The 19453-nt window shown below is 34.6% G+C and overlaps 1 pseudogene; it reads right to left on the bottom strand.

Moving 5' to 3' along the window:
- Positions 1-17122: 17122 nt before the first annotated feature.
- On the bottom strand, positions 17123-17880 carry LOC149566534 (peroxiredoxin-2 pseudogene; annotated as a pseudogene).
- Between the last annotated feature and the right edge of the window lie 1573 nt (positions 17881-19453).

Raw genomic sequence — 19453 nt, forward strand, 5'->3', positions numbered from 1 at the left:
AGGAATGCTTTCCAAGCTTGATGTTTCTACAAATTTTTGAATTATAATAGGGATTGAAGAGGTAGGTGTCACAGCCCACTCTTCCCTTACCCGAATAAATCGGCTCTTATTGCCACCTGCTTTTATTTTATTATTATTATTTTTTGTTGATAACGTAATAAATAAGAAATTAAAATTTCATATGGGGGTTGGGAAGAAGGAAAGTTAGGTCAGTTACACGTCTTGTTGGAGGAGATGTTTTTAAATGGGGTTTTGGAAAAATAAAGACAGAGAGCCGACAGGTAAGAGGGGGAGCAGAAAAGACAATTTCAGTATAAGGAAGAAAATGTCAGTGGCATAGAGGGTTGCAGCAAGACTCCAGGAACGGCACTCCAGGAAGAAGGGCTGTGGGAGCAGACGCAGCAATAAGATACTTCAAAAACCAGAATTCCGTTGTTCCTTGTCTTGATTTTGGCAGCATTGTTTATTTTCTTGGAAAAGCAACAGGAGACAACAAAAGGAGAAGAGAGCCGGTAGGCAGCATAACGTCCAGGTTCTCTTCCTTTTTAAATACTGTTTTATGTTCCTTCATGTCAAAAGCTCTGTTGGGAATAAAGAGCTGAGTGTACGGTGCGTTAAACAGAACTGAGTTGTTTTTGCTACTAGGGTGCTCGTTTTTCTTAAGAATCTATGAGTTTTAATTAAGAAAATCATGACTTTAGGCATCAGGGGGATGAGAAAATAAACAAACAAGTTCCGGATTTAAAAATTACAAACCATTTTCCTTTCATCGCTTAACCTATATTGGGTTGCCATCTTTTACATTCTTTTTGTAGAAGGCAGGGTTTATATCTGTTGAAAATTTTGCCATTAACTTATAACTGTTCTTTATACCAGCATGTTTAAGGTAGAAAGAACGATTAATAGGCTTCTTGCCTTGCTTCTCACTTTTCTAAAGAGAACTGTTAGTGCAAAATCTTGAATGTGAGGAAGAGATTCAGTTTAATTTATACAGTTTCCTGAGTATTTTAAGTAAAGACTTGATAGACAATAGAATAACTGTCCTGACATACAGCTGTTGAAGTACACTTAGCAATTTAAATTTGACTTTAAAAACATATTTAGTCGAACTCAATTGAGATGTAGTACTGAAGCTATTTGTTTATTCAAAAGGGTTTATTTCATGCTGAGATCCCCCTTGCCTTTAACACAGAAGACCGTAATTATATACATTACATCCAATTACATTACATCCATATAAACTTGAAACATGAACTCTGGAACAATATCAAGATCTCCCCATAACAAATGTTATTGCTGTTTCTCTCCCTAAAACATTAATGCTGCTACAATGACACATTATTGCTGTTACCATATTGAGGTTACCAAAACAAAACACCTTTGAGAAATGGTTGGAATAGAGGGAACAGAACTTGTAGTTCTGAAAACTTCCTGAAAACTAGATGGAATTATATTGTAATGAGTTAGGAAATTTGGTAATGAGATTTTGTTTATTCATTCTTATTAGAATAGAATCAATCTGTTATACTTACAGTAGTGATAGGAGGTTAGATAATCTAGTTCGTAATTGTGTAATAATGTTATCCACAACTGCTAGTGGTGAAAAATGGTTTATTTAGGGTTTTATTATACTAGTTCGTCTTTTCTAGCATGTATGAGTATATTTTAAACATGAAGATTAAAATGAGCTGAGATTGTTCCTTCCTAAACTTTATGTATGAGATAAGCTTTATACAAAAACTTAGTAAGAAATGTAAATTATAAGCTTCAACTGTTGTTTTACAATTTTCCGTATAGAATCAAAATAGTAAACTCATTTAAGTCTCTTGTTGAGCTGGATACCAATCATTTGCAATATGAGTGACTAAATTTTGGATACAAAAACTGTATTACTATGATCAAAGGAACCAAATGGAAATTAAAAATCCTGTTGGTACTAGTGTGTATCATTCCAACAGTTCTATGCTTGGTTATAGTATGAGTGTTTACAGATTTAAAGTAGACTCATTGAAAATCCTATTGGTATTGTTTCTTTGATATTGATGCCACTAAATGGAAGTATCAGCTTTATGCTTAATATTGAATGGTAGTAATTGAATCATGCACATTGAAGTATGTATGATGTGAAAGTCTACATCATTGGATAAAAGTCATGTTTACTAAATCATTTACGGTCTAATTATCTTCAACCTTTGATTATAGTGTTTAGTTTCATGATGGTTGAATTGTCAACTAGGGTTTCCATGTATAAATTCTGCACCTCATGCTCTAACGTGAGGAGGAAATACCTATTAGGATTGAGACATTGCATATTATGTTTTATTATGATTTGCATAGTATTCTTTTAATTATGGTAAGATGGTTACTGATCTAATTATGTGGTTTTTGTGAATGTTTGTGTAGTATATAAATTTTAGATTATGACTTTTGTTACTACACAATTCCATTCTCTCCTCTAAGTTTTACTTGTTTAGACTATCTTGATGCTGGGCTAGGTATCTTTCATTTCAGGAATCTCCGAGGAAGCTTAATGGCTTTGTGGTAGAGTGGTAAAACACTCCTACAATATTATTTCCCTTGTATTTTTAGATAGGTTCTAGAGCTCATTTCAACTTGGTTGTCACGGGTAGACCACCTGGCATCTGCTATTTGGTATCTGGTAACTAGTATTAGTAATCTAGTAACGAATTTATAGTTTCTTTTAAATTTGAGTATATATGTATATGTATCATTTTAGTTAACATTAATGATAGTTAATCAACTAATATTGATTGGTCATTATTCAAAAGACTTTGACTCTTGTTGATTTTTCCACATAGTATGGGGATCGGGGATTGCTAATGTGGAATTTGTTTTGTAGGGGCAGTCTTTACAATAGGTTTGATGTCTAACAAAACACACTTACTAACAAGGTTGAGAAAGTTTATATCTAGAGCTTCCACTAATACATAGATAAGGTAACAACAAGCTTTGAATATTAAATTAAAAACATATTAATATTATTTCATTTTATAGATACTTTTTAAAATCTTTTTCTACTTCTACTTCGAAGACTTTTCTCATAAGCCTACCTTTTTTATTGTTTTAGGTCAACCGATCAACACCAATTAAGGATTAAAGATTATAACTGAGTAATGGTGATGCTTGCGTCTTTTTTAATAGTTGAAAAAATTATAGTTTTATTATTAGACCCAACCATGCATTGATATTTAGAGAAAACAAAATTAAAAGACTAGCATAATGTTTAAGTTGCTAAATTGAGAAATGATCATCAAAAGAGTAACAGGGTCGCTTTCAAAAAAGTAATTGTACTCCATTGTAGAATATTTTAAAAATTATTGATTTACTAGTTAAATTAAATGCCTAGGCATTGACTAGGAGAGATTAATCAAAATAGTTGGATTCCAATTGTTTATTCTAGGCAATTTTATACGGAACTTTAAAATGCTAAATGTTATTTTGAAAGCACTTCAAACTCAAAACAGTGCAAATCTTATTGCCCATGAGCACTATCAAAGCAATTGGAAAATGTCATCAGTGCTATCACCTTCATCAATATTAGCAATTTTAACTTGAAGATCATCACAAACAAGGGCTGCGTGTAGCACTAGTCCCTGCAAGGTGGCTGGAAGTTGGGCTGGATGAGCCAATGCAAGACAGTTGGTAGTTGGGTTGGACTGGCTGATGCAAGACAGTATTTTAATGCACATGTGAGCGGTGGTTGCCAGTTGGACTGTGAGATGGATGGTAGGTGGGTTGGTTAAATGCACATGTAAGAGGTGGCTGCTAGTTGGGCTAGGTTGGATGAGCTTTCCTTAGATATAAGCAAGGCTGGAATGTGCAGTACTAGTGAAGTGGAGGGTTGGAATGTGCATCTATCCAAGTGAAGTTATAGTATAAAGAAGAAAAACTAATTTTTACATGGACTACACAATGCATTTCGAATCAAAGCCAATACCTAGTGAAAATAAAATTATAAATGAAGTGTATAACAATTTTGCAAGTTTTAATTTGATGACAATGATTTTGAGCTATTGAAGAGAGACAATAATTCTACAAAGTTAGAATGGAACAGCACATAAAACTGATTTTATGTAAAAGGTGTATGATTGAAATTTAATTATAGATGCTAAAACAAAAATGAAATCGATAACTCAAAAGAAGGAACTGTGCTGATTACACATGCACTTAGCACTAGACAGAAATCATATGTTACTGAGAGTATTGAAAGCACTCATAGAGAAAGAGTTGTAAAGAGAGCAGTTAGTATTTGAAAATGTAAGCATAGATATTGTTTATTGTCATTGGTTTCAAGTTTTGACAAAAAGCTTCCAAATACAGGGCATTTAAGCTTTCAATTACATTGAAAGCATATTATTTGGGTCGCTGCATTTTATATACTATGTGTACACACCTAAATTTGATTACACTGCTTTGGTAATCTAATTTAGCCATCTAAAGGCATCATTAATTAAATTCTTATTTAATTAATCCTTTGCCATCCCTAGTTGATTAATTTAATTAATCATCTATAGTCCTAATTGATAAATTAAATAATCTATTATTTATCAATTAAATCATATTCTTCTATCTAATTCCAAAAATCCCCATTTATTAAAATAAATCTATTTGATAAATGAAATCCTCAAATTCAAAAACCCCTAACCTATCCCTAATCCTCCATTTAGCCTAATCCACCCCATCCACCCATACTAACCAAGCTTAGCCACTAACTCACCCATCCTCATTAATGCCATCCACTTGCACATCTCTAACATCTCTAATCTAATCCTAAACCCAAGCCTAATCCACCCCCTAATGTTGTCACATTCCTTAAACAAGTTTAAGACTTTCCTAATCCAAACCAAAGTCTCCCCTCAAAAAGCCCAACCACTAAGTCATGAGTGCTCTTACAAAATATAAAAGACTCTTACAAGCCCACTCATGACTCTTACACCCATCTTCCACACTCTTCCCTCTTCCACACTCATTTCTCTTACATCCCTCTTACATACTCAGCCCCACTCATCATGCCTTTAACCAACCCTTTACCCTACCCTCTCACACTCATCCTCCTTGTGACAAGTGTCACCTTCCCATTGGTGCTAAACAAACACAATCCATGTGCTCTCCTTTGAGTGCATCCTAGCCCTCCTTAAGCCTTCATCCATCCTTGCATCTAAGCCCTCCATCCCTCTACCCCTTAGCCTATAAATTGAATCCCATCCCAAGCCATTTCATCAACAATCTTTGAGCTAAAGTTATCATGCCCTTTTGAGAGCCAAAAGCCATATCCATACCCTTATAATGCCAAATTGAGAGCTCACAAAGCTACCAATTTGCTATTATCCATCTCCACCATTGAAGCAACTTTGAGCATTTGAGCATACATCCACATCAAAGGACACATCTACAAAATCAAGGAAGCATGGAGTGTTTCCTTTTTTGGGTTTGCATTCTTTAATTGTTTCTTTTGTCTAATCTCATATGTGAATATAGTTTTAGTTTGTGAATGTTTGCTTTAATGTTAATGTTCTTTGCACACTAAAATTCTTGTTCTACACTATGTACCCAAACAAGGCACTTTTATCTAAGTCAATATACATAAGGCAAAAACATAGTCCTTTTCCTGCGGATTCAGTAATAAGGTTGAGTAAATTTTAATACCTTAATTTCTCTGATATGTGCAGCGAGGCCACCAATGCTTAGTAAAATTGAAAAAGATTCAAATGGGAAACCATTGAGAGTCTTACCTAAAATAGAATATTGCATGTAAGAAATGAGTAAAAGACGCTTCTTATAATTTTAATATAATAATAGAGAGCATAATGGTGAAACCATAAAGTGAAGAATGCAGAACAAGAAAAGAGAGTATAGATATTGACAATATTTTTGTGGTTTCTATAATGCTCGAAGTAAATTCTATTTTTCTTAAAATTGATTTCAAAACATGCATATCTCTAAGTAGCATGGCTATATGTTGAGCACTGAAAATAAGCTAAATCATTTTCTATGGATAATAAGGAATGACAATAGCTACAACAGTAATATTATCAATAGCTTTCAGTTGAACAAGCCATGAGCAATTTCTTTTGTTTAAACAGTTCTTTCTATTGAGTCTAAAGCAAATACATGGCCATGTTTAGTATATCCATCACCAACACAGTTATAGCACTAAACATGATCTGCAGTTGTACCTACAAAATAATAGTTAAAAAAGTTTGCAAAATCTTTTAAAAAATCAATCTATAGACTGGTTTCACTGCGCATACAACACAGTATCAAATTAAGAAGAAAAAAATTGACCTATTTAGTCACTGCACCAATGAAAATTGCAATTCTTGGACTTTGAAAATATTTTAATCCACAATCTTCCTCTTAACAACTGAAAAGTCACGTTACCAACTTTGGTTTCCTCAATCTTGAGATGAACAAGATTTTAATTGCACAAGTAAGATCCCACAAAGAAAACACAAATTCATGCACACAACTCCATGAATTATTAAGACTACTAAATTTCATCAAAATCATAGAGTCCAGAAATGTTCCCAATCTCAACGAAATATGTAAATTAAACTATTTCATATAATTTTAGACCTCATCTTCCCTATATATTCCCATGGCTTCTTTTGAATCTTAACAAGAAGGCTTCAAGAAATCTTAGCATTAATTTGGAGTATAATCTGATTCTTGTTCACAGCTGAGAATGGACAGCCATGGAAGAGACATTGCATTTATTTTGCTCCTATTTATCGTGTTGATGGAATTTCAATGGAGATTAGTGGAAGGGCCTACTTACATGGTGGGAGGAAGCCAAGGATGGGGATTTATCTCCTACAAAAAGTTCTCCAGTGTTAGGTTCAGGACTGGAGATTTCTTTGGTAATATATATCGGTTTCTTTTCTATTAATCTTTTACAATTCATGAGCTAATTGAAGATTATTTTTATATTGACTTTTTATTAGATTTGTACAAGTTTTATAGATCATGCTTTATTATTCATCATGAGAATAAATAAGTGTTCTAGTAGAGCATGATTTTCAGCTAAACATGCAAAGGGCACGTGCTTTGAGCTGTGTAAAGAACAGATGGAACTAAGCCTACTCCAAATTGATTTTCGTGGTTGCACAATGAAAAAGACTACAGGGAAAAATAGAGAAGAGAAATGCTGTGCACAAGGTCATCACCAACTAGGTTAACGATATAGGAGAATGTGGAAAACATGCAATTTATTAGGGTTCAAGATTTTCCTTCAGAAGAACAAGTAAATCAGACACAAGAGGGCATTTCCTGCAAGCTAGAGGAGTGTCAAATCCATCACAATTCAGAAATGCTCAAATAATCTGAGGAACTCTAAAAATTATGTATAATAATGAATGAAGATCAAGTAGCATACCTCTGAATCGAAGATAGAACTGAGATGCAGACCATAATGTTATATACCCGAAATAGTGTTAAGTCAAATAAGTCGATGCGGCTGGAGTTGAAGGAATTTTCTGTACTGATAAAGCCATAATACACGAACCTCATACAACCTCAACACATATTTTGAGAAAACATGGAAAAGCCATGGTAAAGGAGGTGTAGAAATGTCAGGGTCACATGCAAGAGACATGTTGTACACGCAGCGGCATTAACAAGTAGAGTAACAGATGGTATGTATTCTATTTACATGTTCATTTTCTAGGCAAGAAAATGGAAAAGACTACCAGGAAAGTAGTCCCAAGACAATAGAAATTAAGGGAAAATCAAGGGGAAAAGAAAAGAAAATGGAAATGCAGCTACTGAGGTAATTTTAAAGGCATTGTTATAACGTTTTAACCGATTTTGGAGGGGGCACGTTGAAACCATAGAACAGGGACATTGTAATTTATGGACTTGTTCTTGATTGAGGCAAGACACGATTGTGTATCTAGTTTTTATTTTAATTATTTATTTATCTATCCTACCATATCTTGCATCAGCATTGTTAACTTAGCATAGAGGGATAAATGAAAACATTGTGAACTTATCATACATAAATTAATGAAAACATTGTGGATACGTTGACAGATTTAACTATACATGCGTTGTCAGTTGTGTGATTACTACCTCTATGTATTAGTAATAGCATAGTTTAGACCATGATAAAATTCTTTCTGTAAAATAAAAGTATTGAATTCTTAAACAATATTTAATCATTGCTGAATGATAGCAATCTGGCTCTTGCAACAACATTACTTGTGTTTGGTATGAGTTGACCAAATCTCAATACCGTGAGCTTCAAAAAATCAGTTAACAATAGTTAGGCATAAATCTCACGTTGAGTAAATCACACAGCCAACCTAATTATAGATTCTCGGCATCATTTTAAAATGTATTTGTGTAGGACTTTTATGTAAAATTTAAACAATAACACGTAATAGCTTTAATAGTTTAGCCCACAACAGTATTTACGTCCAAATAGATGAGCGTTCAAAAGAAAAAATAATGTGCAGAGAATAAAAAGGTCTCCATACAATGTGATAAAAATAAGAGATCTAAGATTTACTAAGATCTGAAATAAGCACAAATACTTGGCAATGGAAAAAACAGAAGTAAACACTTAAGAGAGAAGCAACTTTTATTCATCAAACTGATTGCAACAAGGCTACGCAATGGCCTCTATATATAGAGAGCCCATGAGATGAGAAGATGATTCTAGAGGATAAGGTGATAAGGTTGTATGACCTAGTATCAAGGAAGACATTCATATCTTCTTAGGATAATGTTGTATGACCTAGTTTCATGGAGAACATTCCTATCTTGTTACCAATTCAATAGGAAATGTGTGGTATACTTGCTGTTTGGTTATAACAGCATGACTGTTGACTATTTCTAACATCCTCCCTTAATTTCTACCACTAATGATAATGTATGGGAGAAATTACAATAAAAAATATAGATAGGATAGGTCCCGGCATTCAGCCTTGTTAAGTACCTATTTACAACAAAAGAAAGAGAGGGGAACATGACATGACTATCCCCCCTTAATGTTCACCTCAATCATGCCGAGCATGCCTCGTAGTTTCAAAAATTTGGCCTCAAGCATACTCTTAGTAAATATATCTGCTGCTTGGTCTTCAATTGGACAAAAAAGAAGATTAACAAAATTTGCTTGAACAAGATCCCGAATATAGTGAACATCAATCTCAATGTGTTTTGTTTTAGCATGAAAAATAGGATTATTTGCAACTTGAATAGCACTTTGATTATCACAATACAAAGGAGTAGCTGAACTTTGTGCAAAACCAAGCTCAAATAAAAGGTTCCGAATCCAAACTACTTCCTTTCCAACTTCTTTTGTTGCTCTATATTCTACTTCAGATGAGGACAATGATGTAGTAGTTTGTTTTTTGCTGCTCCATGTAATTGGACCTGACCCGAGCTGAAAAATATAACCACCAGTAGATTTTTTATCATTTATGTCACCTCCCCAGTCTGAATCTGTGAAGCCAGTCAAAGTAATTGAAGACTTGTAACTATAATGAATGCCATAGTAAATGGTGCCACAAATGTATCATAAAATTCTTTTGGCAGCCAACCAATGAGTTTCTTTTGGTTCCTGCATAAATATAGATACCAAATTGACTGCAAAACAAATGTCTGGTCTAGACTGTGTTAGATAAACCAAGCTACCAACAAGTTGTCTATAGAAAGTAGCATCCACCTTCTTGAAAATACATTCTTTAGTAAGCTTAATTCCAGATTGAAAAGGAGTAGGGGTTGGCTTACATTCAAGCATGTTAAATTTATCTAAAAGATCCAAAGCATATTTTGCTTGAGAGATAAATAACCCATCATGAAGTCTACTAATTTGCAAGCCAAGAAAATAATTCAGTTCACCCAAATCAGTCATATGAAATGCCCCTTTAAGATCTGATTTGAAATCACTAATTAACCCAATATTTGGTCCAGCTATGAGTAAATCATCCACATAAACTGCAATAAGAATAATTTCATTTTGCACTCTATTCACATAAAGATTTGGATCTGATTTGCATTTTTGAAACCCATGAAGCTGAAAATACCTATCAATCTTCTCATTCCATGCTCTCGGTGTTTGTTTAAGCCCATAAAGTGACTTCTTTAATCTACAAACAAGATTAGGATGTTGCTGATCTACAAAACCTGGTGGCTGATCCATATATATTTCTTCATATAAATCTCCATTTAAGAAAGCATTTTTTACATTCATTTGATGAATATGCCACCCAAGACTTGCAGCCAAAGAAAGAATAATTCTAACTATATTCATTTTAATGACAAGAGCAAAAGTTTCTTCATAATCAACACCTTCTTTTTGATTAAATCCCTTAGCAACCAATCTAGCTTTAAATTTTTCTATAGCACCATCTGATTTAAATTTTGTTTTATAAACCCATTTGCAACTAATGACATTCTTACCTTTGGGAAGTTGCACAAGGTCCCAAGTTTTATTATTCACCAAAGCATCATATTCTTCTTCCATAGCTTGCTCCCATTCTTTCTTCCCTCTAGCTTCCTCATATGATCTTGGGTCATTTACTTGTAATACTTTGGCCATGAGAGCACTACCATTCCTCCCTTGGATCTTTGAGCCTTGCCTATATATTTCTTCAACACTCCTTGTCTTTTGGCTAGCTGAAAAGTTATCTTCTTCATCATTACTACCTGCAGAAAATGTCTGATTAAAAGCATTAGTTGTGTTGTTTTCACTAGTATTTTCATCATTTGTAGAAGTGCACAACTCATCCTCATCAATGTAGTCTCCATTTCCTCCTAAAATATCTGAAAAATGAGAAGCATTTGGTGTTGTAGAGTGAGAAGGAGTGGCTATAAGTTGTGAATGCTCATCAAACTTCACATCTCTACTAACAAAGACCTTGTTTGTTGTCAAATCATATAACCTATAAGCCTTTGATTCTTCACTATAACCCATAAACAAACATTTATGACTCTTTGGTTCTAACTTTTCCCTTTGTGCATCAAGAATGTGTGCCCAAGCAATACACCCAAATACTTTAAAATACCCAATGTGAGGTTTCTTACCACTCCATGCTTCTTCTGGGGTGATATTTGTGAGAGCTTTGGTGGGGATTCTATTTATAATATGTGCAGCACAAGAAATAGCCAAACCCCAAAATTTATTATGCAAACTTTTAAAATGCAACATACAACGAGCCATTTCTAAAAGAGTTCTATTCATTGGTTTAGCCACCCCATTTTGTTGAGGAGTATAAGGAACTGTTCTTTGCACCTTAATACCATAATTTTCACAAAATGACTCAAAAGCATAATTGCAATATTCACCCCCATTATCTGTCCTTAAACATTTAATTGTTTTGCCACTTTGATTTTCAACTAATGCCTTAAACTTTTGAAATACATCAAACACTTCTTTTTTCCTTTCAAGAAAATAAACCCATACTCTCCTGCTATAATCATCAATAAAAGTGAGAAGGTACCTAGCACCTGAAAGTGAAGGATATCTTGGTTCACATAAATCACTATGAATAAGTTGCAATGGATGATTAGCTCTCCATGCTTTACCTGAATCAAAAGGATCTCGATGATGTTTCCCTAATACACAACCTTCACACACACCTTCACAAGCTGAAATTTTTGTTAATCCTCTAACCATATCCATTCTAACCATATCTTGTAATTTTCTATAATTTAAATGTCCAAGTCTAGCATGCCAAAGTTGTGACATATAATCAGTTTGAGCAATAAAAGCATGAGAGAGTGTATATTTATCATCAAGAAACCCCACAAATTTAAATAGATTCTCTTCGTGATCAACTCTACCAATAGCAATTATATTGCTTGGGTCTTTTCTATCTCTAACAATAACTTGATCAGCATTGACAACAAACTCATATCCAGCTTGAACTATTTTGTATATAGAAATAAGATTCACCCCCAATCCTTTAACCAATAAAACATTTTTCAAGGATCCATGTGTTACATTAACAGTTCCTGTTCCTAAAACTGGAAGTTTCATTTTATTGCCAATAGAAATTTCTTGATCTGAATTCTTTCCTTCATAAAAATCAATAAACAAAGATCTATCCCCAGTCATGTGAGATGATGCCCCCGAATCTAAAATCCATTCTTTATTAGAATCTGAAGCAAAGTATCCCCCTTTAACACTAGATTTACTTTTGGGTGTAGCAATTACCTCCTCATTTGATTGTGCTTGCCTTTTTAAAGAGATAGCTACAAAACTATGATTATCCTTCTTTCCATCCTTAAACCTTTCTTGCTTGGGCTTATATTGCTTCCTTTCATTGTCCCTCTTCTTTAAACAAAACTTCTCCATGTGATTCTCACCTCGACATTACCTGCAAATAAAAAGCTTTCTTCCAGCTTGCTTTTCTGCACCATCATTTCTAGAAAAATGATTAGAACCTTCATAATTTTGAAATTTATTATTTCCTCTCCAATTCTTTTTTCCATCATTTCTAAAAAATTTACTTTTGGCTATGTATGAATGATTCTTCTTAATATGCCCTTCTTTAATAAGCTAAACTTCTTCATCTAAAATAGATTTGCAAAATTGATCAAAAGTTTGCTGGGGGGTATTGGGATTTAGTTGAAGAACCCTTTTCCTTGATTCCTTAAAAACTTTATATGGCTGTGGAAGCTTACTTTCAACCATTGCAATTAACTGAAAATCCTTTTTTGCATATTCAGCACCTATTTTTTTAAGTTGAGTATTTAAAAAAGTAACTTCATTGAAGTAATCAGACATTTTTTCAAAATAAGATGGATCTAAATTCATCAATTTTTCTTCTATACTAAACGTGCTAGCCATGTCTGCATCTTTATAATCTTTTTCTAAGGTCTCCCAAAGCTCTATTGGGTTATTAATATCAACAAATCTTCTATTTAGATTGGGGCTCAAAGCTTTACCAATAATACTTCTAGCTTGCTCCAACTTACATTTCCACAACTCCTTTTCTTTATTAGTTTGTTGAGGTTCTGTTAGGAACCTGTGTGTTCCTTCTGTTTATTTTGTTAGAGTAGTGTTGTTGGACGCATATGCTTTGTAAGTCGTCCCGTGAGTATATTTTATTATCCCACATGCATAGGTAGTATTACTTTTCTAGATCGTACCCAGTATATAAGAATAGGTTGAGGCCCTTGATGGGCACGGACAAATTTATTGTATTGAGCTTGCTCAAAGGAGGTTACCCCCTCGAAGTGGCCTGCGATCAGTAGATTCATTCTGAGTTCTGCTATCACTTTGTATTCTGTTATTTCGAGCATTCTCACGATATTGCTATAAGGAGGTTCTTCACATCTGGTATCAGAGCACTCTCTTGGGCTCGCTGGGTGGAAATTACATCAAATTTTTTTCTGTCGTGGCCTTCAGGTTCCTCTCACTTCTAATATCTCTTGTTATTGCAATAACTCTTTTCAGTTGTTCTGTCTGTGAGTGAATTTTTCTAAGTCGACTGTTCAAAAAAAAAAAAAAAGAGAGTAAAATTTTTTCTGTTTTTTAGTCGTAGCTTCCTTGTTTGCTTTCTGTTTCTGCTCATACTTCCGCAGAACGTCTGCAATATCATTTCGCATACTTCCTTCCTTGGCGACCCAACCCCAAATTTTACATATCAAAGCCCTAAATCCCTCATTTATCTAATTTTAGGGTTTGCCCTATCTTTTTCACCTCTCATCCAATTGCCACCAAACTAAGCCACAAGATTCAATTCCTCATTTTGCTCCCTTATCCCTCTTGGACTGTTCGCCTCATTTCGCCTCCCTACCCTTGAAACCCTCATTTTTCTTTTTCCCTTGTCCCCAGATAGTCTCCCACCACCCCTATACTGCCTCCTCTGTTGCACAAATCTTCATGGACCAGATATTTCGTCTTCATGGACTCCCTTCTTCCATTGTCTCTGATCGTGATGCAACTTTTACCAGTCATTTTTGGACTGAACTGTTTCAGAAAACTGGCACCAAACTGAAGATGAGTTCGGGCTATCACCCACAAACTGATGGTCAAACTGAAATTGTCAATAAATGCTTGGAAACTTATCTTCGTTGCTTCACTTCCGAACAGCAACATCAGTGGGCCAAGTGGCTCCCTTTAGCTGAATGGTGGTACAATACCTCTTACCACACTGCCTCTAAAATGACTCCATATGAAGCAGTCTATGGTCAGGCACCTCCAGTGCTCCTTCCCTACACTCCCAACAGCTCACCAGTCCAGGCAGTTGACATAGTTCTCCGCAGCAGGGATCAGATTCTTCGTACCTTACAGGATAATCTTCACATGGCCCGTAATCGGATGAAACAGCAAGCAGATCAACACCGTTCTGAGCGCTCATTTCAAGTTGGGGATATGGTTTTTCTTCGTCTACAGCCATACAAACAATCCTCCCTAAAGCTGAAAGGGCGTCATAAGCTGGCCCCAAAATTTTATGGGCCTTATAAGGTTCTGCAGAAGATTGGTTCAGTTGCTTATAAACTGGAACTTCCTCCTTCTTCCCGCATTCATCCAGTCTTTCATGTTTCTTGTCTAAAGAAAGTTCTGGGTACCACTGTCAGAGCACAAACTACTCTCCCTGAAATGGATACGGAAGGATCCATTATCCTGGAGCCGGTGGCAATCATTGACCAGCGCACTCGCCAGCTTCGCTCTCGCTCCATCTCTGAGGTCTTGATTCAGTAGCATGGCATGCAACCAGAGGATGCTACCTGGGAACCCCTTCTTCAGATTCAACAACAATTTCCACACCTTAAGCTTTGAGGACAAAGCTTTTTTCTAAGGGAGAGGGGATGTTAGGAACCTGTGTGTTCCTTCTGTTTATTTTGTTAGAGTAGTGTTGTTGGACGCATATGCTTTGTAAGTCGTCCCGTGAGTATATTTTATTATCCCACATGTATAGGTAGTATTACTTTTCTAGATCGTACCCAGTATATAAGAATAGGTTGAGGCCCTTGATGGGCACGGACGAATTTATTGTATTGAGCTTGCTCAAAGGAGGTTACCCCCTCGAAGTGGCCTGCGATCAGTAGATTCATTCTGAGTTCTGCTATCACTTTGTATTCTATTATTTCGAGCATTCTCACGATATTGCTATAAGGAGGTTCTTCACAGGTTCCCCAATTTCTTTATTTACTATCCTCCATAAAGCCTTCTCTCTTAGAGCATTCTTGACTGCAATCTTCCAATCTGCAAAACCACTTCCATCAAAGATAGGCAAAACTTCATTTGAAGAACCCATGTTAGCAAAAAAATCAGCCTTCAAACAAATCTAGCAATATTCCAGTAGCATAACAGCCCTGCAACCAAATATCACTCCAAAAAAAATCAGCCCTGCAAACAAACCATTTCCAGCAATATATTCCTTTAACAAAATCCTCTAGCAATATTTCTAGCTGAACTTCTAAATAAATCTCCAGCTGAACTTGGCTAAACCAAGCTCTGATACCATGATAAAAATAAGAGATCTAAGATTTACTAAGATCTGAAATAAGCACAAATACTTGGCAATGGAAAAAACAGAAATAAACACTTAAGAGAGAAGCAACTTTTATTCATCAAACTGATTGCAACAAGGCTATGCAATGGCCTCTATATATAGAGAGCCCATGAGATGAGAAGATGATTCTAGAGGATAAGGTGATAAGGTTGTATGACCTAGTATCAAGGAAGACATTCATATCTTCTTAGGATAATGTTGTATGACCTAGTTTCATGGAGGACATTCCTATCTTGTTACCAATTTAATAGGAAATGTGTGGTATACTTGTTGTTTGGTTATAACAGCATGACTGTTGACTATTTCTAACACAATATTATATCAACAATATGGGATTGTTGGCAGGTCATTTCTTCAACTGGTAGTCTACAATCGTGTGTGGGGGAAATATTATATATAAAATAGGAATTGAAACATAGTTGGGAGTTTCTTTAAATACAAAAGAAAGTTGATATCAAATTGCTAAGGCCAAAGTTGGAGGTTTAGTATTTGAGAATGAGAAGAGAGCATAAGAAGTTCGCACGAACAAACATGTTGTAATTTCTAGAAGTTCAAGAAACCTTTGCCTCCTTGATAAGCATTTAGTAAATACAGGCTACTTTATAGTGTACATTTTCAGTAGTTTTTTAATCCTAATTCCTTTCCCTATAATGATGTTTCTGAAACATATTATTGTCACTAAGTTACCGGTTTGGGTTTAGGGTCAGGTGTCGGTATAAGAATTGGTACAATATTGATTATCTATTTATCCATAATGCAACAAACTGGAGAGAGTATTAATACAGAAGACTAAATCTGAGAAGATGAGGAGTATTGATCTACTGTTTACAAGTCCAAACTTATAGTAAAGATCTAATTTGTTGTCCAAGCTAGGTAGAATCCATCAGCAGCCCTTCTAATTACCCTATTTAGAACTGGCACCAAAAGTGGACCTTAATCTTCATGATTGTGGTGTGCTAGTAAAAACCCTAGCAAAGAGCCATTGCTCTCCTCTCCAACAAAGCAATGTAGGAAATAGATAGAAAATCCTAAGCCCTAATATATGAAGTCAGGCAAAATTATGGCACCAATGAATGGAAACTACAAAATTGTAATAGAATACTTTTGAAAATGTGCAGTAAAGGAAAAAAGCACAAGGAAAAGAAACTCACGAACAGAACTCCGAAAAGCATGGCCAGAAGTGAAGGGATTGTCGAGAATGGTAAAATGGTAAAGATGATGATAATAAGAAAACCCCATTATGAACACATATTTTGAGAGAGCAAGTGTTAGCCATGAAAAGTACAAGCACTGGAATGTCAGGGAAGCATGGAGAGGCTATTTTGAGAAACACAGCAGGAGCCACAACAAGAAAAAGTGCAGGAATGTCAGTGGAACATGCAAAGGGCACGTGTTGTGCGATGTAGAAAGAACGGGTGGAGTGAAAACCAATTTGATTTTTATTGAAAAATAATGAAAAGACTATCGGGAAAGTCATCCGAAACCAAGAGGAACATAGGAAAAATCAAACTGGAAATAATGGTAAATGAAAATGCAGCGAGGAGGAGGATTTTAGTGGGATTGTTTTAACATTATGTCGAGTCCCGAGGCAATTTCTAATAGAGAAGTGCAATGAAAACATTAGTCCCCGCCTATGAGTGGCAGGGACTAACAAGAGCAAACCTTACGTTTCTCATTCCCATGTTTTCTTCTGACAAATCTGTCTGCAGACCCAATGCACTTATATACTCTGCAGAACCATCTGCAAAAAATTTGACGTGCTTGTTGTTTGGATATTTTTTTTCCCATCCTTTCATAACAAATGGATCATTAACTGAGAGAAACGAAAAAACATATTAGATTATTAAAGGATGTGAAACAACATGCAAAGGGTGTAGCAATGTAGATCAGATGAAATTTCTCATTGAGATGCATAGAAAGACTATCATACAATTCTAGCAAATAATGATGCATACCACTAATCAGAAATATGTCATTAACACCTTTCACCTTCAAATCTTCAGCCCTTTTCACAAACCCTTGTACAATCTTCAAACTCATGCAACAACCAAATTGTTAAGTGATAAATAGTGATAATAATAATGGGAGTAAAATTGTTTAATAAATCACTATATTCAAGAATAAGAATATGAAAAGAGTAACATATCTATCAAAAATGAAATCTATAGTAGAGTACACCAAACTTCTATTAGAAATGCAACCTGGTAGGAGTGAAGGTGCCAAGAAAACCTCAAAGAAGAACCATTTTTCCTGCAGTGAGAGAGTGAAGAGACACTTCCTCTCGCTGAAAATTGTCATTTGCATCAAAGTAGCCGAAGGTTCCATCTGTAATCTCATCTTCAACACCAATTGGGACCACTGTAGGATTTGAACTCTTAACCTCTTTCATCTATAGAACCCTTTCAACTCCTTTAATGAGAGTCATTGGAGGATTTGATGTCCTCCCCTCCTTTTCACCACAAGCAATGTTAGTCATTCCTTCACCTCCTTTTTCTCAAATAAGAAAATACTATTCAACATCTTGTTCTCATTCTAGCCAATACTTTTATAGTGTTTATGTGCCCCAAAACAAAACTTTTATGACACATTTTTCTGTTTCATTCATTTATTGTTTGTAACTAGCCTTTTATTGCCTCTTTATCTTTAATTTGTGGCTGTCTACTTTTCATTATGATCACTACTCTGTAATAGAATCAGATTCCTTTTCCTTTTTCCTAATAAAGATTATCCAATATTATTATTACAATGTTCTTTTTATCACATGAAAAAAATGTTTAAATGTTTTTGTGCAGTGTAGTATATTTTGTATGAAATTGAAAATTGAAAACCATTTTCCTGAGTTTACGTTACCATGGAATGTAAAAGTTAAATTGGAAACCATTTTCCTTAATTTATGTTACTATTTTTTAGGCCTATTAATTTGTTTGCAGACCTACAAATCTTCTTCAATTAGATGATTTCCCTGCACACTAATAGCTTTTCACTAAAACAAGTTAATGAACAAATGGCATACATCTTCGAGGTGATGCCCACAAAACTATTTAAAACAAGTTAATAAAGTGATTGAAATTAACATAGATTGTAGTAATTTAGGGCATATACATATGGGGTGTGCGGGTGCTCTAAATTAATTTGGAAGAATGTTGTCATATGATTTTAAATATATTTTCATTATTTATTCTTAAATATTTCTAAAGTTTTAAGATTAATTGATAAATTTTATATACTATTTTATTATTAGATTATCTTTTGGGAAGCTTCTTTATATTCCAATTTTTTTTCTATTAGATATAAGAGTTTCAAAAAACAAAAAGGAACCAAATAGTCACCATGAATAACAACAAGGAGGCCAAGCCTCATTAGGGAAGAGCCATATCAGCTGTACATCAAGAAAAAAAGAAGAGAAGATAGATCATCTAACTAAGAACATCATAGTGAATATCCATCCAAGCAGTCCATACTAAGGGACCCTCCATCCAAACGATACTTTTACGTTGTTGAAACTGTGTCAACAAGAACAAATCTTCTTTTCTGGCATTTACGTTCTTTCTAAATTCTCTATTCAGCCTAATACAAGCTTGCTCAAAAGCCTATAAATCATCCAAGGTTCTTCACCACTGGTATCCATGCTTCAATTCATAGTAGAAAAAGGTAGCATGCCCATCCTGAAGGAACCTTCTCAACTTATCCCTCTCAAACAACATTGTAGCCTGAACTTGTAAAGAAATTTTAAAATGAGTTTTCGAAAAAACTCAGTAATTTAAATTTTTTTGGCTACGATATATTTAATTATTAATTCCTTCCTATGAGACTATAGTTTTTACCTTAATTGTATCTATTAATTTTTTTTACAAAAATTGAGTACATAATTTAGAATATAATAATTGCTCAAAATTATTATTAATCTCTATTTTTTTATATCCCATGCTATTTTATGATTGGTTTAAAAGATTTAAAAGATT

This window comes from Cupressus sempervirens, chromosome 3 (assembly GCF_028749045.1).
Source record: "Cupressus sempervirens isolate cs-2001-9-10 chromosome 3, ASM2874904v1, whole genome shotgun sequence".
Lineage (NCBI taxonomy): Eukaryota > Viridiplantae > Streptophyta > Pinopsida > Cupressales > Cupressaceae > Cupressus > Cupressus sempervirens.